Source organism: Phyllobates terribilis, unplaced genomic scaffold (genome assembly GCF_046119375.1).
Source record: "Phyllobates terribilis strain yellow unplaced genomic scaffold, ASM4611937v1 Scaffold_3__8_contigs__length_932513732, whole genome shotgun sequence".
Taxonomy (NCBI): domain Eukaryota; kingdom Metazoa; phylum Chordata; class Amphibia; order Anura; family Dendrobatidae; genus Phyllobates; species Phyllobates terribilis.
Genome location: NW_027362763.1, coordinates 69,685,736 through 69,711,945, shown reverse-complemented (window position 1 = coordinate 69,711,945; position 26,210 = coordinate 69,685,736). Strand labels below are relative to the sequence as shown.

Sequence of the window (26,210 nt, the reverse complement as noted above, 5' to 3'; positions counted from 1 at the left end):
AAAGCCAACGCAACCCTTGAGTTTATTAAAGCAAAGAAGTGGAATATTCTTGAATGGCCAAGTCAGTCACCTGATCTCAACCCAATTGAGCATGCATTTCACTGGTTAAAGACTAAACTTCAGACAGAAAGGCCCACAAACAAACAGCAACTGAAAACCACCACAGTGAAGGCCTGGCAGAGCATCAAAAAGAATGAAACACAGCATCTGGTGATGTCCATGAGTTCAAGACTTCAGGCAGTCATTGCCAACAAAGGGTTTTCAACCAAGTACTAGAAATGAACATTTTATTTACAATTATTTAATCTGTCCAATTACTTTTGGTCCCTTTAAAAACAGGGTGGCACATGTTAAGGAGTTGAAACTCCTAAACCCTTCATCCAATTTTAATGTGGATACCCTCAAATGAAAGCTGAAAGCCTGAATTTCAACTGCATCTGAATTGTTTTGTTTAAAATTCATTGTGGTAATGTCTAGAACCAAAATTAGAAAAATGTTGTCTCCATCCAAATATATATGAACCTAACTGTATGTGATCCATTTGATGGAGAAAACGCAGTTTTAAATAGCTGGATTTCTAGCGCTCTAATATGGAAAGGACCTGGCTGTATTCTGCAGTGCCAACAAGCAAATGGCACAGAAAAAATTGTGTTCTCTGGATTGCTTTTTAAGCAAATAATGAGGATTAAGATCAAAAGAAAAGTATTCCTGGCCCCTGAGACCTGGGCCTTTGTATAGAAATATCTAACAGCAGCAGAAGGCAGAATTGGAATGGAGCCTCTTGTTCTATATGCACTGCAGTCTGCTATATACCCTGCCTGCCTATATACACTGCCTGCCTGAAAACTCTGCAGATGGATTAGTTAGTTCTCAAAAAGACTGTTTGTTAAGATGGATATGTGTAATGTATGGTTTTTCTCCCTACACTACCTAATACACAAGTAAATCTCTCCCTGACACAGCAGCACCTCTCCCTACTCTGCCTGATTCCGCAGTGACTGTGACGAGCATGGCGGCGCCAGGTCTTATATAGATCTGATGACGCTGTGCGGCCAGCCAATCTCTGTAATGCCACAACCACCATGTCTGCGGCATTACAATGAGTGCCAGGCAATCCCTGCATGTTGATTGGATCTCTAAAGAGCACCAAAAATGCAGGGAGGGGACCCGAGCTCCCGCTGAGCAAACCCGCAAATACTCGGTGAGCGCCGAGCATCTCGAGCAGTGAGATGCTCGTGCGAGCACCGAGCAGTAGCGAGCATGCTCGCTCATCACTAATTATTATCGTTTGAAACCAAAACTATGTGGCACAGATTCCTTACCATTAAACTATAGGTTCATTATTTGATAATTTTGGTAGTGATATATAATAATAATTACATAGCAAAAGTAAATTGGGAGTTTGCAGCCAGTTCTTGGTTGGATGGAAAGAAAAATTGACAATAAACAAATTTTATCATTAGACCCCTTTAAAAAATTATGCAAATGTACAGTCACTTGGAAATAGATATGTAGTAAATTAATGCCTCCAAATTTACTTTGGCTATGTAATTTACCATGCAAATAGACAGCATGTCTGAAACTCTTAACACGTCAGGATGACAATCAAAATGTCAGATATTAAAAGTAAAACACCCCTGTAGTTTGTGTGCTAAACAGGCATAATTAAAAAAAAATAATGATATTTTTATTGGGATTGAACCAAGACACTGTAGCTTCAGAGGCTGATGCCTTACCATTGAGTTGTCCAATAAAGTGATAGTAGCTGGCAGCTTTTCTTGTCTTATGAGATCAACCATGAAAATACTCAGGGTGACAAAAAGTCATTCTGATTCTGATGTTTGAAGAAAGTCACACATCTGACTCACACATCAAAATCAAACAACATTTGAATTTGGCTTGCTTGCAGTCTGTGCATAAGTCCCAATGAGTTTCAATCAAGTTTGCGCTGGAAATAATATAACCAAATAGAACTCAAAGGTCTCTTCAACTGAGTTAATAGCTTAGTGGTTAGTGAACTGGTTTCTAAGCACAGTATTTTGGGTTCAAGTCCCATCAGTGAAAAAGTGACTATTTTTTTATTATTATTATTACAATTGTAAAAGTCACTTGTCAGAATCACTCGTCAGAATCACTCGTCAGAATCACTCGTCAGAATCACTTAACAAAATCAGCTTTCAGACAGGGTATTTAGCCTCAAACTGACATCATTCTGATGTTTGATTTTGGTATCTGATCATGTCCGAAAATGGACACTGTACAAAAACACCTACCTCACCACCCCTGCCCGACCTTTGCATTATGGACTACATTATCATAAAACATTATGGGAAAAATAAACTTACCAAGGCCATGGGGCTGCCAATAATTTTGACATTTTCCATTACTAATTTCAAAAGTCTGTGAAGTTTTTGGTCATCATAGTCAAAACGATGTCCAAATAATATGGCTACAATGATATTACAGATGGCTGTGTTCATTGTAATGGTGCTGTTGAAAGGTTCGCCTAAAAGAACAAAAAAACATAGGGTAAGATAATGTTTATATTCTTGTACATAGGGGCAGTATTATAATAGTTATATTCTTGTACATGGGGGCAGTATTATAGTAGTTATATACTTGTACATAGGAGCAGTATTCTAGTAGTTATATTCTTGTACATAGGAGCAGTATTATAGTAGTTATATTCTTGTACATAGGGAGTAGTATTCTAGTAGTTATATTCTTGTACATAGGAGCAGTATTATAATAGTTATATTATTGTACATAGGAGCAGTATTATAGTAGTTATATTCTTGTTCATAGGAGCAGTATTATAGTAGTTATATCCTTATATATAGGGGCAGCATTATAGTAGTTATATTCTTGTACATAGAAGTATTATAGTAGTCATATTTTTGTACATAGGGAGCAGTATTATGGTAGTTATATTCTTGCACATAGGGAGCAGTATTATAGTAGTTATATACTTGTTCATAAGAGCAGTATTATAGTAGTTATATTCTAGTACATAGGGAGCAGTATTCTGGTAGTTATATACTTGAACATAGGAGCAGTATTATAATAGTTATATTATTGTACATAGGAGCAGTATTATAGTAGTTATATTCTTGTTCATAGGAGAAGTATTATAGTAGTCATATTTTTGTATATAGGGGCAGTATTATAGTAGTTATATTCTCGTATATAGGAGCAGTATTATTGTAGTTATATTCTTGTAAACAGGAGCAGTATTACTAGTAGTTGTATTCCTGTATGTAAGGGGCAGTATTATAATAGTAATATTCTTGTACATAGAGGGCAGTGCTATAGTAGTTATATTCTTACACATAGGAGGCAGTATTATAGTAGTTATATTCTTGTATATAGACGTTTTATAGGAGTTATGTTCTTGTATATTGGAGCAGTAATATAGTAGTTATTATTATTGTTTATTATTTTAGCGCCATTTATTCCATGGCGCTATATATGAGAAAAAGGGGTATACATACAAAAACAATTACAATGATCTTTAACAAAACGTGACGGCGACTGGTACAGGAGGAGAGAGGACCCTGCCCGCGAGCGCTCACAGTCTACAAGGGATGGGTGAGGATACGGTAGGTGAGGGTAGAGCTAGTCGTGCAGTGAGTGGTGGAGCAATGGTTATTGCTGGTTGTATTCTTATTGGAAGAGGTGGGTCTTTAGGTTCCTTTTGAAGGTTTCCACGGTAGGCGAGAGTCTGATGTGTTTGAGAAGAGAGTTCCAGAGTAGGGGGGAAGCACGGGAGAAATCTTGTATGTGATTGTGGGAAGAGGAGATAAGAGGGGAGTAGAGAAGGAGATCTTTTGAGGATCGGAGCTTGCATGCAGGTATCTACTGAAGACTAATTAACAGATATATTGAGGAGACAGGTTGTGGATGACTTTGTATGCTTTGGTTAGGGTTTTTGGAACTGGAGCCTCTGGGCAAAGGGGAGTCAGTGAAGGGATTGACAGAGAGGAAAGGCCGGGGAATAGCAGGGGGACAGGTGGATTAGTTGGGCAGCAGAGTTTAGGATAGATTGGAGGTGTGCAAAACTGTTGGAAGGGAGGCCACAGAGCAGGAGGTTGCAGTAGTCGAGGCGGGAGATGATGAGGGAATGCACTAGTGTTTTTGCAGATTCGTGGTCGAGGAATGTGCGGATCCGTGAGATATTTCTGAGTTGGAGTCGGCAGGAAGTGGAAAGGGCTTGGATATGTGGTTTGAAGGAGAGATCAGAGTCCAGGATCACGCCAAGGCAGCGAACTTGTGGGACTGAGGAGAGTGAACAGCCATTGACTTTTATAGATAGGTCAGATGGGGGGGATGAATGAGAAGGAGGAAAGAGGATTAATTCTGTTTTATCCTTGTTAAGTTTTAGAAATCTAGTAGAGAAGAAGGATAAGATAGCGGGCAAACATTGTCCCACGCTAGTTATATTCTTTTACTTAAGGGCAGTATTATAGTAGTTATTTTTATGAACATATGAGCATTATTATATGATTTATTATCGAAAATTATTGTATTAGCTGTAATCTTATACATAGGGTAAAGTATTGTAGTAGTTATAATATTGTATGTATGAGTGAATGAAGTATTGCAGTAGATATATTCTTGTTACCCATCTTGGACAGTATTATATCAGTAATATTCTTGTACATAGGAGGCAGTATTATATTAGTTGTATTTTGTAGATAGTAAGCAGTATTAAAGCTATTTTTTCTTATACACAGATGTTACTATTATAGTAATACAGTACATTATTGTATATTATAGTAGTTTTAGCTATTAAACATTTTGGTAATGGAATAGTACGCAGATTTATGACAAATAAGTTTGAGCAAATCTCAATACTATAAAGCTTATATTTTCTCTGAAAATACAAGTGGGGAAGACGCTAAAGAGAAAAACAGAACCCTGCTGAATATAAGAGCTTACAATCTAGAGGCGAGAGAGACTTACTCAGTGAATCTGGCGATGGGAAACGACTCTACTGTACAAACTGTGCTCCACTAGGAACTGCTGAATTGTGTTGGCACAGGTAATGACCACCACAGTGCAAAGTAGGATAATCTGCTAGATGTCATAGCTGTAGGTCATTATGGTGCAAGCAGTTTGGGAAATTGTGCAGGGTACATTTTTTTTTTTTGTTCGACCGTAAATTGAATCTCAAATTGTTCAAAATAGCATTAAATTGCAAACTGCAGAAAATTTGTCTCAAACTCTGTTCTCCGCGGATCAATCCACTCAGCACTATACACATATTTAAACGCCAGCATAGTAACAATAATTTCTGACCTTTGTAGGATTTAAAGACTGTCATTAAATAATTGATTTCCTCATTAATCTTGTCTTCTATAGTTCTTTTCCCCATACCGAAATCACGTAATGTGGAAAGAGTAAACCGTCGCATGGCTTTCCAGCTATGTCCACTAGAGAAGACAATACCTGAGAATTAGAATTAATAATTTTTAGCTTTACTTCCTATGCTTTAGATATAATAATTTTTAACTTTGCTTCCTCTTCTCAAACTAGCATTCCAGTCCTACTGCTTCAATGATGACCTTCGTGGTGGCATTGGGAGAATTAGTTTAAACTTATCATTAATCCCTAATAGGGATGGGAGGACCCATGAATGTTAATGTCCGTTGGATTCAGCCGAACTTTATAAAAAAGTTCGGTTCAGGTACCAGAATGATACCCGAACTTGATCCTGAACCCAGACCTCATTCAAACGGGGGGCCCAAATATCCAGTGGTTTAAATTCTGTCATCTGTGAGACAGTGAGAGGAAACACTGGCTCTGATTGGCCGTAACCTTACTGACATTACCTCTGGCTACAGTACTGCAGTTCCCACACTGTCACACAAATAACAGAATGTGAGCCAGCAGCTATGACTGGCGGTGAAAAAGTTACCTCTGGTCAGGCGTCGGCTGATGAGTACAACTCTCATCAGGGTATGCCTGGTCTCGCTGATAGCAGTGAGAACAGGCGCATGCTGATGAGAGTATTCACCAGTCACATAGTAAGAAAGATATTAGTGTGATATATAATCAGTGCCTTGCATGTGTAGATTTCTGTACTTGTATTTAGTTAAAAAGAAAAGAAAAAAATTGTGTGGGGTCCCCCTAATTTTTATTAACCACCTGAGGGAAAGCAGACAGCTGAGAGGTAGTTTAAATAGCCTGGTAAGGGGGCGATAAACATGGAGCTTTACAGGCTATTAATATCAGCTCACAGCTGTCTGCGTAGTCTTTATTGGTTAGTAAAATGGGGTGACTCCCCAATAAATGACATGGGGTCCCCCCTATATTTAATAACTTGCAAAGGCTAAGCAGCCAGCTGTGGGCTGATATTAATAGGCTGGAGAGGGACAATGAACACCAGCCCTCTGCCGCCCCAGAAATGGCGCATCCATTAGATGTGCCATTTTTGATACTTAGCCTCGGCTCTTCCCACTTACTGTGATGCATTGGCAAGTGGGGTAATAGTTTTGGGGTTGATGTCTGCTGTTTTATGTCTGACACTACTGGGTTAGTAATGTGGATGTGTTATAGATGGCTCTCCATTACTAACCACTGGGCTTGCCAATTTAATTATTTAAATAAATGATTTAAAAAACGGCATGAGGTCCCTCCCATTTTTGACAACCAGCCAAGCTAAAGCTGACAGCTGGGGGCTGATATTAATAGGCAGGGAAGGGGCCATGGATATTGGCCCCTTCCCAAACTAAAAAATCAGCCCTTATCCACCTCAGAAATGGAGTATCAATTAGATGCGCAAATTCTGGCACTTTGCCTTGCTCTTCTCACTTGCCCTGCTGTGTTGGCAAGTGGGGTAATGTTTTTTAATGTCAGCTAACATCAAGCCCAGGGTTTAGTAATGGAGAGGTCTATAAGACACCCCCATTACTTACCCTGTATTCAAAAGTAAGAAAGACACACACAGAAAAAAGTCCTTTAATTGAACAAAACACTTCCTGACAAATCCCTTCTTTTACCCATTCCTTGAGTTCTGTCTCCTTTTCCATCATCATTCACTGGCAGCGCAGATTTAACCCATTTTATTCCATTCTCTGACGTTCTCCAAGCCGCGTGTCTACAGTAGCCATAATATGATCACACAAACTTACCAGGTGAGCACCATTGCCCACTATTTCACCCTTTTATCCTGGTAAGATCCTATTGTGCTTATTGTCCTTCCAGCTTTCTAGCCTTAATCTCTACATGCCACTGCTCTTACAGGCAGCAGCATGTAGGGAGTTTAAATTCCCATGATTGGTGCTGACACTGATCATAACCAATGTAGCAGCATGTTAACTATAGTATGCCACTAACACCCGATGGATTTTTGTTCATCAGGGGTCTCAATTTTCTTATCTTTAGGGTCATTGCAAAAGGTAGATTTGTGGTCATTAAGGGTTAATCAGAGCACATATAAATATTACCGTATCCTTTGGAAAAATCCGTGAAAACAGGTACTTTCGGTCTGTCGGCGAACATCTCTGCTTGGTTCACAAGAGCTTCTTTCACAACCTCATATCCAGACAATACAACCATTTCCTGGGCTCCAATCTTTATACTGTACACTGGGCCGTATGTCTTGGCGAGCTGCAAAAGAGATGAAATAATAAGAGTATAAAGTTTCCCTCTAGTCAGTAAATGCAATGTGTTTCTCAATATGCAGTTTATCTATAAGTCCTTCTCCCAAAGGTGAGAGCTGTAAAACAAGTCTGTGCATTATGGATAACAGTCTATTGTAAAGCAAACAGACATGTCTCCACTTCAGTACATATAGCTACAAGTACATATAATGTATGCCAACAGTACTGTATTTTGAAGGACTGTCCTACAAAAACTGGAGCAAAGGAGGGCTAAGTTTATTCAAAAAGGGTGTTTCTGGCACTTTTGGGGACTTTTCTGTGTAAAATGGAGACAAAGTCACAGCTATTCTATTATTTAGAGTCTTGATGTTTGTTAATATGCAAGTATTCAGAACAGTAGACACCGAAAATTTATCGCTAAGTTGTGAACTACCAAATTCTGAATAATTACTCTGCTTCTTCTGGACTTAAGAATTAAGGATAGTGTAAAACTTTTTTTTACTCCTCAGAGGTGTAACTTAAAGTCCTAGTCACCGATGTAAAACATGTAACAGAGAACCAAGCTATCGCATACCAATTGTGACTCTGGAGTCTGGGTATGTGGTAGAGAGGCTTACATTTGTGTCATCTGAAATGCTATATTTCTCTTTTTCTGGTCTTGTTTCATTGTGATGAGTAGAGATGAGCGTTGTTCTACTCGAACTGTTCGCCAATCTCAAATTCGAGCTGTTTTGGGCGGTGTTCGAGCCGTTCGGCGAACACGAACAATTTGAGAAAAATTCGGCTGTTCGAGGTTATGTTCGATAACTGTTCGTGCACCAAAATCATAACTGGATTTTTTCTCAGTAATGATGAAAATTAATGTTAATACGCAGTTTGAGTGTACAGCGGGGTGGGGGGAGGGGCAGGGGATGGATCTCTGCAGGAACAATGAAGATCTCCATTTTTTTTTCTCTTTCCCGCATTTGCAGTGGGGAGGTGCAATCTGTCAGCCTATCAGCAGCGCACACACGGAGCGAAGTGCTTTTTTTCACACAAGCAAGGGCATGTGTGATTGGCAGTGTATGTCACATGTCCTTGCCCTATAAGACCAAGCCATTTTCCCCGTCGCCACCATTTTCTCACTGCTGCAGCTGCGTGTTAGACGGCACCGCTGTTGCTGTGTGCGCTATACCTTGTTAATTTCAAGCCAATTTTCGCACAAATATACAGATAGCTTGGGAGTAGGGAATAGTTGTGATTGCAGTCCTTTTAAGGACTAGGTTACAGCATTTCCTACGACTTTTATCAGGGAGGTCTGTGCTCTTAAATAGATAGGTTGTGGGAGTAAAGACTAATTGTAATTGGAGTCCTTTTCAGGACTAGGTTACATGAGTTCCTATCAGTTTTTGCCAGGCAGGTCTGTGCCAGTGCTGTGCAAGTTTTTTTCACAGCATTTGGCTGAATCTAGCAAAGCTAATCCTTTTTGGCCTATTGCAGAGTGTGTTAGTCAGTGGAGTAGCCTATCTGTGTTGCAAGATATAACACCTGTGTATAGAATACCAATTTTTATACTGCACCTAGTGAAGTAAAATCTTTTGGGCATAGCATCATTCTATTAGTCCATCTATACTGACCTCCATCAGGTTGCAAACTGAATATAATTTTTTTCTGCATCTAGCTCTGAAAAAATAGTTGGGCTTCTAGCGGTGTGTGGGACTTGGTCTATTAGTCCATCAATACTGACCTCCATCAGGTTGCAAATTAAAAATAATTTTTTTCTGCATCTAGCTCTGAAAAAATATTTGGGCTTCTAGCAGTGTGTGGGACTTGGTCTATTAGTCCATCTATACTGACCTCCATCAGGTTGCAAATTAAAAATAATTTTTTTCTGCATCTAGCTCTGAAAAAATATTTGGGCTTCTAGCAGTGTGTGGGACTTGGTCTATTAGTCCATCTATACTGACCTCCATCAGGTTGCAAATTAAAAATAATTTTTATCTGCATCTACAGTACCTCTGAAAAAATATTTGGGCTTCTAGCAGTGTGTGGGACTATTTGTATTAGTCCATCTATACTGACCTCCATCAGGTTGCAAATTCAAAATAATTTTTTTCTGCATCTAACCCAGCCAATAGTTTTGGCCTAATACCACAGTTTGGCCACTCAGCTCTGCTCGGTTATCATCCATTGTTTTTTTGTGCAAACAACTCCAGAGTTGTGAATTAGTTAACCACCAAAATGAGTGGAAAAAGGCCTGCTGCTGGTGGAAAGGGGAATAGGCGTGTTGGGAAGGGGAAAAAAGGTTGTGTCCGTGGGGTAGGTGTTAAAGCAACAGTAACATCTGCAGAAGAAAGACCATCTTCCAGCCAAACTAAAATGTCTACTTCTTTTAGCGGACAATGTGATAAGATCCCTTTCTTACGGCCACGCCAATCGCTACAAATTCCAGATGAGGCACAAAAACAGCAGGTGCTTCAACGGATATCAAGTGCTCCTTTAAGTGGGCTCTCCTCCACATCAACTTCAACATCACAAATACTCCAGTCCTCAAAGGTGTCACCCAAATCGCACTTGCTTCCTCACAGCTCCCAAATCTCCAGCTGCCCGTCTGAGTATGAGGTAGAACAGATGGTTGAGTCTGCAGAGCTGTTTACTCATACTATAGCCTGGGAATCAGAGGTCGACTCCAGCGCTTCTGTGAATCCAGACGAGGAAATGATCTGCACTGATGCCCAGAATCTTTATGAGTCGGATCCAGGACCAGACGCAGAAGGTTCTGACCATAATGTAGACCCTCATTCCCAAACTGTAACTCCTGTTGGTGGAGACAATGAGGAAGATGATGATAAGACTCAAATACCTGATTGGAGCGACAACTTTAGTTTTTTGTCAGGGCAGGAACAGGTTGGCTCTGAGGACGACGGGTGTGATAACGCACAGGGTGATGATGATGAGGTCGGAGATCCCACTTACTGTCAACCCACAGTCAGCCAAGAGATGAGGTCAGCAGAGGAGGTGGAGGAAGATGCTAGTGACGACAAGGTCAGGTTGCGCCTTCCTGGACAGAGACGTAGTACTGGAAGCACGTCAACAACTGCATCCTCAAACACAACTCTGCCTCTCACCACAAGTCGTGGTGGCTCTTCAGGTCGCATGGGTGCTAAGCCTTGCATAGCCTGGGCATTTTTTCAGATCGATAAAGATGACCCAACTCGTGTTATCTGTAACATTTGTCAGCAAAAGCTAAGTAGAGGCCAAAAAATACATAGTTTGAGTACTTCATGCATGAACCGGCACATGGACATGAAGCATAAGTTGCAGTGGGAAGCTCAGTGTGCTACAATGCGGCCTAGCTGGCCGGGCCAATCACCGTCTGCCATATCTTGTGCATCCGCGGCCTCTTCATCCTCTGTGACTGGGGGGACAGCAGTCACACCTGTTTTGGGGCGCAGACCTGCCACCTCTTTACCCGCAACAGCCAGCGTGATTGGCAGGTCATCATTTTCTTTGGAGGTGGTAACACCAGCTGGTGTTGAGCGCTGTCCGACATCGATAGCACCACCTTTGGATCAAGGCAACCTAACATGTCCGCCTGCATCTTCCTCACAGACCGGCAGTTTGCCGGGGACACCCTTATCAACCCCGTCTAAGCACAATAGCCAGCCCTCGGTCCCTCAGATGTGGACAAGTAAAAGACCATTTCCTCCTAGCCATGAGAAAGCTAAGAGGTTGAATTTCACCATCTGCAAGCTCTTGGCTACAGAAATGCTGCCTTTCCGCCTGGTGGACACAGAGGATTTTCGAGACCTTATGTCCGTCGCAGTGCCCCAGTACCAGATGCCCAGTCGGCACTACTTCTCAAAGAAAGGTGTGCCTGCGCTCCACCAGCATGTCGCACATAACATCACCGCTTCTTTGAGAAACTCTGTGTGTGACAGGGTGCATTTCACCACAGACACTTGGACGAGTAGGCATGGACAGGGGCGTTACATGTCGCTGACTGGGCACTGGGTAACTATGGTGACAGCAGGACAAGGGGCTGCTGTCCAAGTCTTGCCGTCCCCACGAGTTGTGCGTCAATCCTCTTTATGTCAAAGTTCCTCCACTGCTTCTGCCTCCTCAACCTCCTTTCGGTCTTCCACCTGCACCCAAAGCCTGTCTGGTCATGCCACAAGCTTTCTAACTGCGCAGAAGGGATCCTGCACACCTCCTTACTATGCTGGCAGTAGGGCTCAACGTCATCAGGCGGTTTTTACATTGAAATGTCTGGGAAATGTGAGTCACACAGCTGAGGAGTTGTGGTCAGCTCTGGAGAACCAATTTCATGAATGGTTGTCTCCACTGGACCTGAAACCAGGGAAGGCCGTGTGCGACAATGCTGCAAACCTGGGTGCGGCCCTTCGCCGGGGCAATGTCACACACGTGCCTTGTATGGCTCACGTGTTGAACCTGGTTGTCCAGCAATTTTTAGCCCACTATCCCAGACTAGATGGCCTTCTGCAGAGGGCACGGTCGCTGTGTGCTCACTTCCGCCGTTCGCATCCCGCAGCTCAGCGACTTACATCTCTACAGAAGTCGTTGGGCCTGCCACTTCACCGGCTAAAATGCGATGTGCCTACCCGGTCGAATTCAACTCTGCACATGTTGCAGCGACTGTGGCAGCACCGACAAGCCCTGGTGCAATACGTTCTGACGTATAGCCTGGGCCAACGAGATTCAGAGGTGGGGCAAATCACGCTGGAGGAGTGGTCTCAGATCAGGGACCTATGCACCCTTCTGCACAGTTTTGAAATGGCGACGAAGATGTTTAGTGCTGACGATGCCATTATCAGCATGACTATTCCGGTGATTTACATGCTGGAGCACATGTTAAACAGAATTCGGAGTCAGGTGGTGGCACAAGAGGAGGTGGAGGAAGTAGAGGAGGAGGAGTTGTATGCGGAAGGGCTAACATCTGCAAGGTCCAGACGGTCGGCAGCACCAAGGCGGCAGGCATGTGAGGGTGGGGGAGATGGTTTTACCAGGGCGCATGGTAGCAGCCAAACTAGTGAGGAAGGTGCAGGAGCCCAGGAAGAAGTGGAGGACGAACTGATGGAAGACTCATCAGATGAGGGAGACCTTGATCACATTTCTGTTGTGCGAGGTTGGGAGGAGAGGACAGAGGAAGGAAGCATGATTGTTACCTCGCCACCAACACAACAGGGACTTGGTGCTCCTGGATGCGCAACACACATGAGTGCCTTCTTGCTGCACTACCTGCAACATGACCCTCGAATTGTGAGAATTAGAAATAATCCTGACTACTGGGTTGCCACACTGTTAGATCCCCGGTACAAAAGTAAATTTGCAGAAATTATTCCTGCCATAGAAAGGGATGCACGCATGCAGGAGTATCAGCAGAGACTGTTGCAGAATCTTACATGTGCTTTTCCACAAAATACCAGTGGTGCACGTAGTGAATCTCACAGTTCCAACTTGCCAACCGTGGGACCGTCAAGTGTTCAGCACTCAAACCGTAACAGAACCACAGTATCTGCTGGTAACATCAATTTTGCGGAATCATTTCACCACTTTTTTAGCCCATCCTTTGCAAGGCCACAGGAGACAAGAAGTCTGACACATAGTAAACATTGAAGCCACGACTGTGTCACTGGACCCTTGCTCTTTTTGGGCTTCCAATCTGGATAGATGGCCGGAGCTAGCCACTTACGCCTTGGAGATCTTGTCATGCCCCGCAGCCAGCGTTCTGTCTGAACGTGTGTTCAGCGCTGCTGGTGGTGTGCTGACAGATAAGCGCACGCGGCTCTCCACTGATAATGTAGACAGACTCACGTTCATAAAGATGAACAAATCATGGATCCGAAACGACTTTTCTACCCCTGTGTCATCCTGGGGAGAGTAAAAGCTTGATGATTGGTTAAAATCACCCTACCAACCGTTTTAAGCTTTCAAATTACTAATCATGTTTATCTGTATCTTGACTGGAAAATAATTTGGGCTTTGTAGCAGTGTGCAGCACTGATCCTATTAGGCCATCTATACTAAAGCTTCACCAGATTTAAAATTAAAAATAATTTTTAGCTGCATCTAGCCCGGAAAATAATTTTGGGGCTCCGAGATGCGCAAGGCACATAAGTGCCTTCTTGCTGCACTACCTGCAGCATGACCCTCATATTGTCAGAATTCGAAGTAATCATGACTACTGGGTTGCCACACTCTTAGATCCCCCAAACTTTTCGATCAACCTTTTCATTTTAATAAAGACCAAAAAAATGGTCATTTTTGAAATTATAAGCATTAGCAGGTTGTTAGAAACTGAAATCAAACAGTTTTCAACTCAAAACTTTATTCTAGGTGATGTTACATTTTCACATAGGACCCCTTGTTCGAAAGGAGCTTCTGAACTCTCTCGTCCATTGAATTTGTCAGGTTTTGGATGGTTTCTGCTTCAATTGTTTTGCATGAGGACAGAATACCCTCCCAGAGCTGTTGCTTAGATGTGAACTGCCTCCCGCCATCATAGACACTCCTTTTAATGATGCTCCAAAGGTTCTGAATGGGGTAGAGGTCAGGGGAGCATGGGGGTCACACCATAAGTTTGTCCCCTTTTATGCCCATATCAGCCAGAGATGCAGATGTTTTATGTGCAGCATGAGATGGTGCATTATCATGCAGAAAAATGATCTTGCTGTGAAATACACGGTTCTTCTTCTTGAACCATGGCAGGAAGTGCTGTTTGAGAAAATCCACATACATTATGGAGTTCATCTTTAGCGCCTTCAGGGATCCTAAAGGGGCCGACAATCTCTCTCCCCATGATTCCAGCCCAAAACATTACTCCACCTCCTCCTTGTTGGCGCTGTAGCCGTGTTTGCGTGGGGTGTCCATCAACCAGCCATCCTCCACTCCATCCATCTGGACCATCGAGCGCTGCACGGCACTCATCCGTGAACAAAACAGTTTTGAAATCAGTCTTCATGTAATGTTTGGCCCACTGGAGCCGTTTCTGCTTGTGTGAAGTGGATAGAGGAGGTCGACAGGATGGCGCATTCACAGCTGCAAACCTCTGAAGGACCCTGCATCTTGTTGTTCGGGGGACGTTGGAGGCACAAGCAGCTTCAAAAACTTGTCTGCTGCTATGACAAGGCTTTTTTGCCGCTGCTCTTTCAACCTGACGTAATTGCCTGTAGGAAAGAGTCCTCAATTTGCCCTTATCAGCACGCACACGTGTGTACTGTGAATCAGCTACATACTTCTTGATTGCCAAGACACTTCATCCTGATCATCGCACAATGTTGATTGTATTCATGCCTTGACCTAAACGCTCCACAATTTGTTGCTTCTCAGCAGCCGACACATCCTTTTTCTTTCCCATTTTGGCAGAAAATGTAGGCTGCTTAATAATGTGAGAGAGCCTTCTTAAGTAGTCTTGCCTTTCATTGGACACACCTGCCAAACTAATTAGCACAGGTGTCTGCAATTGCTTACAGTGATATAAAGAGCCCTGACACACATCACCATCAATGAGTTTAACTGACAAACAAACAAATTCTTCCCTTATCACTCCTAAACACTTTTTGTATAATAATTTGGAACGCAGTGTACATGTGCTTTTCCACAAAACACCAGTGGTTCACGTAGTGAATCTTACAGTTCTAACTTGCCAACCGTGGTCTGTATGGAGTTGTTCAATAAAGGGCCCAAAATTAAGATAACATAGATGGGAGAGGTCTCTATGAATAGGAATTCCTAAGTATTTGATACCCTGTGAGGGCCAGGCAAAGGGAAAGTTGGACTGGATGGAATCCTATATGGATTTGGGGAGGGAGACATCGAGGGCCTCAGACTTCGCTGCATTGATTTTAAAATTTTACCATGTAACAAAGTGATCTATTTCAGCCATAACAGCATGGATGGATATATGTGATTGAGTGATATATACTAGGACATCATCAGCAAATAGAGAGCACTTGTACTCGGTGCCTCCCACCTCAATCCACCTAATATTGGGGTTATGGCGAATTGATGAGAGCAGGTGCTCCGTCACTAGGATGTATAAGAGAGGGGACAGAGGACATCACTGCCTTGTCCCATTGGTGATTGTGAAAGGTGATGAAAATGTTCTGACGCACCCCCTGGGCCTTGGGACACCCGGAGCCGGACCCTTTTTGGCGGATGTTGGTGGTTGTAGTCTTCGTGGCGGCGACCCAGTTCCGTTGCTCAGGGCGGTCAAACCAGTGGCGGAACTATTTATGTGGTTTTCATGTTTAAATGTCCGACTACGCCACCCGTGGATTGCGGTCAGAGTGAACCGCCACTACAGGGCAGACCACTGAGGCTGGTGTTGTGGGTGCAGCAGAGCGTAGCATAACTCCCCACGGGAGGAGTATAGCCTCAGGGCAGTGTATGCGGAGGATGGGGGTGATGGTGCAGGGCAGCAGCAGTAACGACACGGAGTCAGTGATGCAGTTCAGGGCCTTTACTCACAGTTCTTATTATCCAGACCACGTCTGCAGGTAACGGCTGCCCACGTCGTACTGTGCTCACCAGGTGAGGGGCTCAGACAACTCCCAGATAACTTTGGAGCACTTCACAGGACCCCCTTTGTGTGTCCTTTGTCTGGCCTTTCTTACCAACACTTCTGTCCGGCTGCCTTGGGCCTCCTCTTGGTAAACTTGGCGCCAGTTTCCCTGACCCTATGTGGTGCCTTCCTAGCGGGTGTAGCGAGGGGCTGCGCCACATAAAATGTCAGAGCCTCCGGTTTCTAGCTGAGGGTCGTTTCCTGCCTCCACTAGTTCGGGGACCGGTCTCCCCCTTTGGCCTGACCCCTCCACGCAGGTGGATTCGGGCGTGCGGTGGCGACTCGCCCGTCCGCACCCCTGGGATCCCTTCATTCCTCGTTCCTGGAGCCTTCTCCGCTCCTCTTCCTTCCTTCTCCCTCTTCGAGGCCTGGGCCTCTGTTACTAGGCCCGCCTCCGGAGCAGAGCTCATGCAGAGCCCCTGCTCCCTGCCACTTCTGCTCAGACTTCTCTGCACTGAACTAAGATGGTGCCCACCTTTTATACTCCCTTCTCAATGCACCCAGGAACTGCTTCCTCCCTGCTCCTGCACTACAGGGTTCCCCTTCCTCAGTGTTCCCTCCCCCCACTCCAGCCAGGGACAGGGACTGTCGTGCCCATCTCAGGGGCATATTGGTCGCCCTGCCCCACGGCAATGTGGTGTAATGCATGCAGGTGTCGGGTCCTGATCCACACTCCATCCTTACCTGAGAGTGAGATATCACACCTCTGGGTGAGGTGCAATACGTCTGTAGCAACCGAGCCCTCAGGGTGCTACAGTTCCATTTATCTTCAGCCTAGGTGACGTATTGCGATACAGGGCCGTGATTTTAGCTATAAAAGGGTCCCCTAGACCCCTACCCCAAGCTTTTTAAGAGAATCATATATGGCGTGCCAGGAGACTCTATGGAATGCTTTCTCAGCATCCAACGAGAGTATCTAATTACAAATTTTTAACTGCATCTAGCCCAGGAAATACTTTGTGCCTAGTAGCAGTGTCTGCTAGTGAGCGGATTATCCCGGCTGTTAAGCAAGCTGCACCACCTGTAGTTTAGACACTTAATTTTTTCAAAGGAAATGCTTCGGGACCATGGGATACTTAGTGAAGAGCATCAGGAGGCACCCCAAGGCATAGGGGCTGGGACTGGCAGTAGGATGCCTTGCGGTGGACAGCCGAGCTCGATCCTTATAAAAGCTTTTTAACTGCAGCAGCTTTAGTGGACGCTACTGGAGCTGGAATTACCGCGGCTGCTGGCATGAGACTTGCCCTGCAATAGATCCTTGTAAATGGATTTAAAGTGTATTCATTCAAATTAGAGAGACAATTTAAATTAAAAAGCTTAGAGCTGCCTCCACCACAGGGGGGCTCGCTCAACCCACCAGCGGACAGGCACCAGTATTGGGAGAGGGGGGCTGGCCGTCAGGGTTCACCGCGGCTCTGGCACAAACCCGGCGACACGGAGGTGGCACGGGCAGGAGCGGACTGGCCGTGTCGGCTTCTCACTTTTTGGATTTTAGAAGGGCATGACATGCCTATATCTGTGTCTCCCCCTCCTTTTACTCCTCCACCTCTTTTATTTTCGCATGACTATATGTACTTGTCACTTTTCCATGTGTTAGTTATGTCTTCTGAGCAGTTTGTCAGCTTTTGGACACCTTTGAAGGTGTTTTCTATGTGTTTCTATGTGTTTTTGTTTGCCTGCCATTGGTTTTAACGGTGTTCGACGAACAGTTCGACGAACAGTTCGGCGAACACACGTGCCAAAAGTGTGCAAAGCAGTCATCAAAGCAAAAGGTGGCTACTTTGAAGAACCTAGAAAATAAGACATATTTTCAGTTGTTTCACACTTTTTTGTTAAGTATATAATTCCACATGTGTTGATTCACAGTTTTGATGCCTTCAGCGTGAATGTACAATTTTCATAGATATGAAAATACAGAAAAATCTTTAAATGAGAAGGTGTGTCCAAACTTTTGGTCTGTACTGTATATATATATATATAAATATATATATATATGTGTATATATATATATATATATATATATATATATATATATATATTCATATATCTATAATATAACCATACAAGCGTGTCTTTGTCTGAAGCCTTTATAGACTGTGCATGCGTGGCGGGCAGCCAGACAGAAGACCGCATCCAGCCGATACAGTTAAGAGGAGTGTATGGCGCCGGAGATCGCGGTATGCGTAGGCACTGACCTCATACCGCGATCTCCAGCGCCATACTTACCTGACCATGAGGAGCGTTGCCACAGCGTCTCTCTTCCCCGGAGACTGGGGCAGGAGTGAGGCGTCGGATCGGCGCATCCACATAGCGCTATCCGGCGCCATTTTACTGAAGACACATTTGCAGTGTGGCTTCAACAAAATGGCGCCGGACAGCGCGGTGCTCCGGCACCGCACTCCTCCCCCTGCCTCCGGCAGAATAGGACACCGCAGCGCTGGAGCACAGGGAAGAAAGATGAGTATAAGTGTTTATTTTTTTGTATGTGTGTACAGTGTGAAAGGGATGAGGGTGCCATGCATACCAGGATTGGGGGGATGAGGGGTACCACACATAGCAGGATTGGGGTAAGGGGACCACACATAACATTATGGGAGGTGAGGGGACCATGCATACCAGGATTGGGGTTAGGGGACCATGCATGCCAGGATTGGGGATGAGGGATGCCATACATACCAGGATGGGGTATGAGGGGTACCATGCATACCATGATTAGGGATGAAGGGTACTATGCATACCAGAATTGGGGATGAGGGGTACCATGCATACCAGGATAGGGATGAGGGGTACCATGCATACCAGGATAGGGATGAGGGAGCCATGCATACAAGGATTGGAGGTGAGGGAGCCATGCATACCAGGATTGGGGATGAGGGGTGCCATGCATACCAAGATTGGGGGTGAGACGTGCCATGCATACCAGGATGGGGGTGAGGGAGCCTTGCATACCAGGATGGGGGTGAGGGAGCCATGTATACCGGGATTGGGGATGAGGAGTGTCATGCATATCAGGATGGGGGTGAGGGAGCCATGCATACCACGATAGGGCTGAGGGAGCCATGGATACCAGGATGGGGGTGAGGGAGCCATGCATACTGGGATAGGGGATGAGGGGTACCATGCATACCAGGATTGGGGATGAGGGAGCCATGCATACCAGGATTGGGGATGAGGGGTACCATGCATACCAGGATAGGGGGGTGAGGGTTACCATACATACCAGGATTGGAATCAGGGGTGCCATGCATACCGGGACTGGGGATGAGGGGTGCCATGCCTTCCAGGATTGGGGGTGAGGGGTGCCATGCATACTATTATTGGGGTGTGAGGGGACCATGCATACCAGGATTGGGGATGAGGGAGCCATGCATACCAGGATTGGGGATGAAGGAGCCATGCATACCAGGATTGGGGGGGATGAGGGGTACAACACATAGCAGGATTGGGGTGAGGGGACCACACATAACATCCTGGGAGGTGAGGAGACCATGCATACCAGGATTGGGGTTAGGGGACCATGCATGCCAGGATTGGGGATGAGGGGTGACATACATACCAGGATGGGGTATGAGGGGTACCATGCATACCATGATTAGGGATGAAGGGTACCATGCATACCAGGATTGGGGATGAGGGGTACCATGCATACCAGGATTGGGGATGAGGGGTACCATGCATACCAGGATAGGGATGAGGGAGCCATGCATACAAGGATTGGAGGTGAGGGAGCCATGCATACCAGGATTGGGGATGAGACGTGCCATGCATACCAAGATTGGGGGTGAGACGTGCCATGCATACCAGGATGGGGGTGAGGGAGCCTTGCATACCAGGATGGGGGTGAGGGAGCCATGTATACCGGGATTGGGGATGAGGAGTGTCATGCATATCAGGATGGGGGTGAGGGAGCCATGCATACCACGATAGGGCTGAGGGAGCCATGGATACCAGGATGGGGGTGAGGGAGCCATGCATACTGGGATAGGGGATGAGGGGTACCATGCATACCAGGATTGGGGATGAGGGAGCCATGCATACCAGGATTGGGGATGAGGGTTACTATGCATACCAGGATAGGGGGGTGAGGGTTACCATACATACCAGGATTGGAATCAGGGGTGCCATGCATACCGGGACTGGGGATGAGGGGTGCCATGCCTTCCAGGATTGGGGGTGAGGGGTGCCATGCATACTATTATTGGGGGGTGAGGGGACCATGCATACCAGGATTGGGGATGAGGGAGCCATGCATACCAGGATTGGGGATGAAGGAGCCATGCATACCAGGATTGGGGATGATGGAGCCATGCATACCAGGATGGGGGATGAGGGTGCCATGCATACCTGAAATGGGGATGAGGGAGCCATGCATACCAGGATTGGGGATGAGGGAGCCATGCATACCAGCATTGGGGAAGAGGGGTGCCCTGCATACCAGGATTGGGGATGAGGGGTGCCATGCATATCAGGATTGGGAATGAGGGGTGCCATGCATATCAGGATTGGGAATGAGAGGTGACATGCATACCAGGATTGGGGATGAGGGATGCCATGCATACCAGGATTGGGGATGAGGGGTGCCATGCATACCAGGATTGGGGATGAGGGGTGCCATGCATACCAGCATTGGGGATGAGGGGTGCCATGCATACCAGCATTGGGGATGAGGGGTGCCACACATACCAGGATTTGGGGGAGGGATGCCATGCATACCAGGATTGGGGATGAGGGTGCCATGCATACCAGAATTGGGGATGAGGGAGCCATGCATACCAGGACTGGGGATGAGGGTGCCATGCATACCAGAATTGGGTATGAGGGAGCCATGCATACCAGCATTGGGGATGAGGGAGCCATGCATACCAGCATTGGGGAAGAGGGGTGCCCTGCATACCAGGATTGGGGATGAGGGGTGCCATGCATATCAGGATTGGGGATGAGAGGTGCCATGCATACCAGGATTGGGGATGAGGGGTGCCATGCATACCAGGATTGGGGATGAGGGGTGCCATGCATACCAGGATTGGGGATGAGGGGTGCCATGCATACCAGCATTGGGGATGAGGGGTGCCACGCATACCAGGATTTGGGGGAGGGATGCCATGCATACCAGGATTTCAGATGAGGGGTGCAAAGCATACCAGGATTTCGGATGAGGGGTGCCATGCATATCTGGATTTTGGATGAGGGGTGCAATGCATACCAGGATTGGGCGTGAGGGGTGCCATGCATACCAGGTTTAGGGGTGAGTGGTGCCATACATACCGGGATTGGGGATGAGGGGTGCCATGCATACCGGGATTGGGTATGAGGGGTGCCATGCATGCCAGGATTGGGGATGAGGGGTGCCATGCATACCAGGATTGAGGATGAGGGGTACCATGCATACCATTATTGTGGATGAGGGGTGCCATGCCTTCCAGGATTGGGGTTGAGAGGTGCCATGCATACCAGCATTGGGGTGAAGGGTTCCATGCATAGCAGGATTGGGGGTGAGGGGTGGCATGCATACAAGGATGGGGGTGAGGGAGCCTTGCATACCAGGATGGGGGTGAAGGAGCCATGCATACCAGGATTGTGGATGAGGAGTGCCATGCATACCAGGATGGGGGTGAGGGAGCCATGCATACCAGGATAGGGATGAGGGAACCATGCATACCAGGATGGGGGTGAGGGAGCCATGCATACCAGGATTGGGGATGAGGGAGTCATGCATACCAGGATGGGGGTGAGGGAGCCATGCATGCCAGTATTAGGGGTGAGGGAGCCATGCATACCAGGATTGGGGATGAGGGGTACCATGCATACCAGGATAGGGGGGTGAGGTCTACCATACATACCAGGATAGGGATGATGGGTGCCATGAATACCGTGACTGGGAATGAGGGGTGCCATGCCTTCCAGGATTGGGGGTGAGGGGTGCCATGCATACCATTATTGGGGGGGTGAGGGGACCATGCATACCAGGGTTGGGGATGAGGGAGCCATGCATACCAGGATTGGAGATGAGGGAGCCATGCATACCAGGATTGGGGATGAGGGAGCCATGCATACCAGGATTGGGGATGAGGGAGCCATGCATACCAGGATTGGGGATGAGGGGTGCCATGCATACCAGAATTGGGGATGAGGGAGCCATGCATACCAGGATTGGGGATGAGGGGTTCCATGCAGACCAGGATTGGGGATGAGGGGTGCCATGCATACCAGAATTGGGGATGATAGATGCCATGCATACCAGGATTGGGGATGAGGGGTGCCATGCATAACAGGATTGGGGAAGAGGGGTGCCATGCATGCCAGGATTTCGGATGAGAGGTGCCATGCATCCCAGGATTGGGGTGAGGGGTGCCATGCATACCAGGATTGAGGATGAGGGGTACCATACATACGGGGATTGGAGATGAGGGGTGCCATGCATGCCATGATTGGGGATGAGGAGTGCCATGCATGCCAGGATTGGGGATGAGGAGTGCCATGCATACAGGATTGGGGATGAGGGGTGCCATGCATACCAGGATTGAGGATGAGGGTCGCCATGCATACCAGGATTGGGGATGATGGGTGCCATGCCTTCCAGGATTGGGATTGAGGGGAGCCATGCATACCAGAATTGGGGGTGAGGGGTGCCATGCATACCAGGATTGGGGGTGAGGGGTGCCATGCATTCCAGGATTGGGGATGAGGAGTGCAATGCACACCAGGATTGGGGGTGAGGGGTGCCATGCATACAAGGATTGGGGGTGAGGGTGCCATGCATACCAGGATTGGGAGTGAGGGGTGCCATGCATACCAGGCTTGGGGGTGAGGGGTACCATGCATAGCAGGATTGGGGGTGAGGGGTGCAATGCATACCAGGATTGGGGATGAGGGATGCCATGCATACCAGGATTGGGGTGAGGGGTGCCATGCATGCCAGGATAAGTTGATGGGGGCAGTACAAATACCAGGAGGGCGGCAGCACATACCATCATGGGAGACCATATACCAATAAAAATGCTCGCCACCCGGGTGTAGAACGGGTTCAATAGCTAGTATATATATATATATATATATATATATATATATATATATATATATATATATATACACATATGCATACACATAGTATATACAGTACAGACCAAAAGTTTGGACACACCTTCTCATTTAAAGATTTTTCTGTATTTTCATGACTATGAAAATTGTACATTCACACTGAAGGCATCAAAACTATGAATTAACACATGTGGAATTATATACTTAACAAAAAAGTGTGAAAGAACTGAAAATACGTCTTATATTCTAGGTTCTTCAAAGTAGCCACCTTTTGCTTTGATGACTGCTTTGCACACTCTTGGCATTCTCTTGATGAGCTTCAAGAGGTAGTCACCGGAAATGGTTTTCACTTCACAGGTGTGCCCTGTCAGGTTTAATAAGTGGGATTTCTTGCCTTATAAATGGGGTTGGGACCATCAGTTGTGTGGTGCAGAAGTCAGGTGGCTACACAGCTGATAGTCCTACTGAATAGACTGTTAGAATTTGTGTTATAGCAAGAAAAAAGCAGCTAAGTAGATAAAAACGAGTGGCCATCATTACTTTAAGAAATGAAGGTCAGTCAGTGCGAAAAATTGGGAAAACTTTGAAAGTGTCTCCAAGTGCAGTTGCAAAAACCATCAAGCGCTGCAAAGAAACTGGCTCACATGAGAACCGCCCCAGGAAAGGAAGACCAAGAGTCACCTCTGCTTCTGAGGATAAGTTTATCCGAGTCACCAGCCTCAGAAATAGCAGGTTAACAGCAGCTCAGATTAGAGACCAGGTCTATGCCACACAGAGTTCTAGCAGCAGACACATCTCTTCAACAACTGTTAAGAGGAGACTTTGTGCAGCAGGCGTTCATGGTAAAATAGCTGCAAGGAAACCACTGCTAAGGACAGGCAACAAGCAGAAGAGAGTTGTTTAGGCTAAAGAACACAAGGAATGGACATTAGACCAGTGGAAATCTTTGCTTTGGTCTGATGAGTCCAAATTTGAGATCTTTGTTTCCAACCACCGTGTCATTGTGCGATGCAGAAAAGGTGAACGGATAAACTCTACATGCCTGGTTCGCACCGTGAAGCATGGAGGAGGAGGTGTGATGGTGTGGAGGTGCTTTGCTGGTAACACTGTTGGGGATTTATTCAAAATTGAAGGCATACTGAACCAGCATGGCTATCACAGCATCTTGCAGCGCCATGCTATTCCATCTGGTTTGCCTTTAGTTGGACCATCATTTATTTTTCAACAGGACAATGAGCCCAAACACACTACCAGGCTGTGTAAGGGCTATTTGACCAAGAAGGAGAGTGATGTGGTGCTAAGCCAGATGACCTGGCCTTCACAGTCACCAGACCTGAACCCAATCGAGATGGTTTGGGATGAGCTGGACCGCAGAGTGAAGGCAAGAGAGCCAACAAGTGCTAAGCATCTCTGGGAACTCCTTCAAGATTGTTGGAAGACCATTTCCGGTGACTACCTCTTGAAGCTCATCAAGAGAATGCCAAGAGTGTGCACTGCAGTCATCAAAGCAAAAGGTGGCTACTTTGAAGAACCTAGAATATAAGACATATTTTCAGTTGTTTCACACTTTTTTGTTAAGTATATAATTCCACATGTGTTAATTCATAGTTTTGATGCCTTCAGTGTGAATGTACAATTTTCATAGTCATGAAAATACAGAAAAATCTTTAAATGAGAAGGTGTGTGCAAACTTTTGGTCTGTACTGTAAATATATATATATATATATATATATATATATATATATATATATATACACACACACAACTACAGGCCGCTCTATTGCACATTTCTCCTGAGGAAATGGGAGTACAGTGGGGTTCAGTACCCTTTCTCAATCAGCTTTGTACAGTGGGGAAAAAAGTATTTAGTCAGCCACCAATTGTGCAAGTTCTCCTACTTAAAAAGATGAGAGAGGCCTGTAATTGAAAGTCCGTGTTGCCAAGCGACAGCCCCAAAACATCACTGCTCTAGAGGAGATCTGTATGGAGGAATGGGCCAATATACCATCAACAGTGTGTGCCAACCTTGTGAAGACTTACAGAAAACATTTGACTTCTGTCATTGCCAACAAAGGATATATAACAAAGCATTGAGATGAACTTTTGTAATTGACCAAATACTTATTTTCCACCAAAATTTGAAAATTAATTCTTTCCAAATCAGACAATGTGATTTTCAGGATTTGTTTTCTCATTTTGTCTCTCATACTTGAGGTCTACCTATGATGTCAATTACAGGCCTCTCTCATCTTTTTAAGTGGGATAGCTTGCACAATTGGTTGTTGACTAAATACTTTTTTTCCCCAATGTACTTCATTATTTAGAGTTTTGATGTTTGTTAGTGTAACACCTCCACAGGGAATTGTCAGGGCAGCTACTGGTATACTGGAACTTACAGACACTAAGAAGAGCTTTGCAGCTGCTGTTAAAGAGGAACCTACAGACATTAACCGTTTTTCCCCTGAGCTGCAGTAGACTACAATTCCCAAGGACCCTTGTTTCAGTCAGATAACACAGCCTGGAAGGATTGAAGGAGAGAGAGTGGATCGGATGAGAAGGGACTTGGGGGAGTGAACTGGGCAGGAAGTGAAAGTGAAAGTTCAGAGAAAAAAGAGCGTGGCAGCTGTCTGTGAGGGACAGAGCGATGTGGATCTGCATTCCTCTACGCTGCCGAGCGGCCCCCTCTGAGATACCTGCGCTGCTGGAGAGAGCGCAGTCTTGTCACCCTCTGAAGCAAGTTACATCAAGGACTCGGAGAGTTCTACCGGCACTCCCACCGTATAAAGGCCTAAATCCTGCAGTCACCAGCTGGTGTCCAGAGAACCATCCGACGGTTTGAGACACACAGTGAGTGCCCTTCTGAAACTTGTGGTTCTACCAGCGCTATTTATAGTGAGTACACTACAACCCAGACCATTGACATGAATATTCATCTAAGTGCACCAACAGTTCTCATTTGAGCGCCAACATCCGCGGCAACAGGGCCCCAACGTTTGGACTAAGTT

The 26,210-nt window shown here is 45.7% G+C and overlaps 1 pseudogene; it reads right to left on the bottom strand.

Annotated features, from left to right (window-relative positions):
* LOC141258834 (cytochrome P450 2K6-like) overlaps positions 1–26,210 on the bottom strand; it is a 228,435-nt pseudogene that overhangs the window by 75,756 nt on the left and 126,469 nt on the right.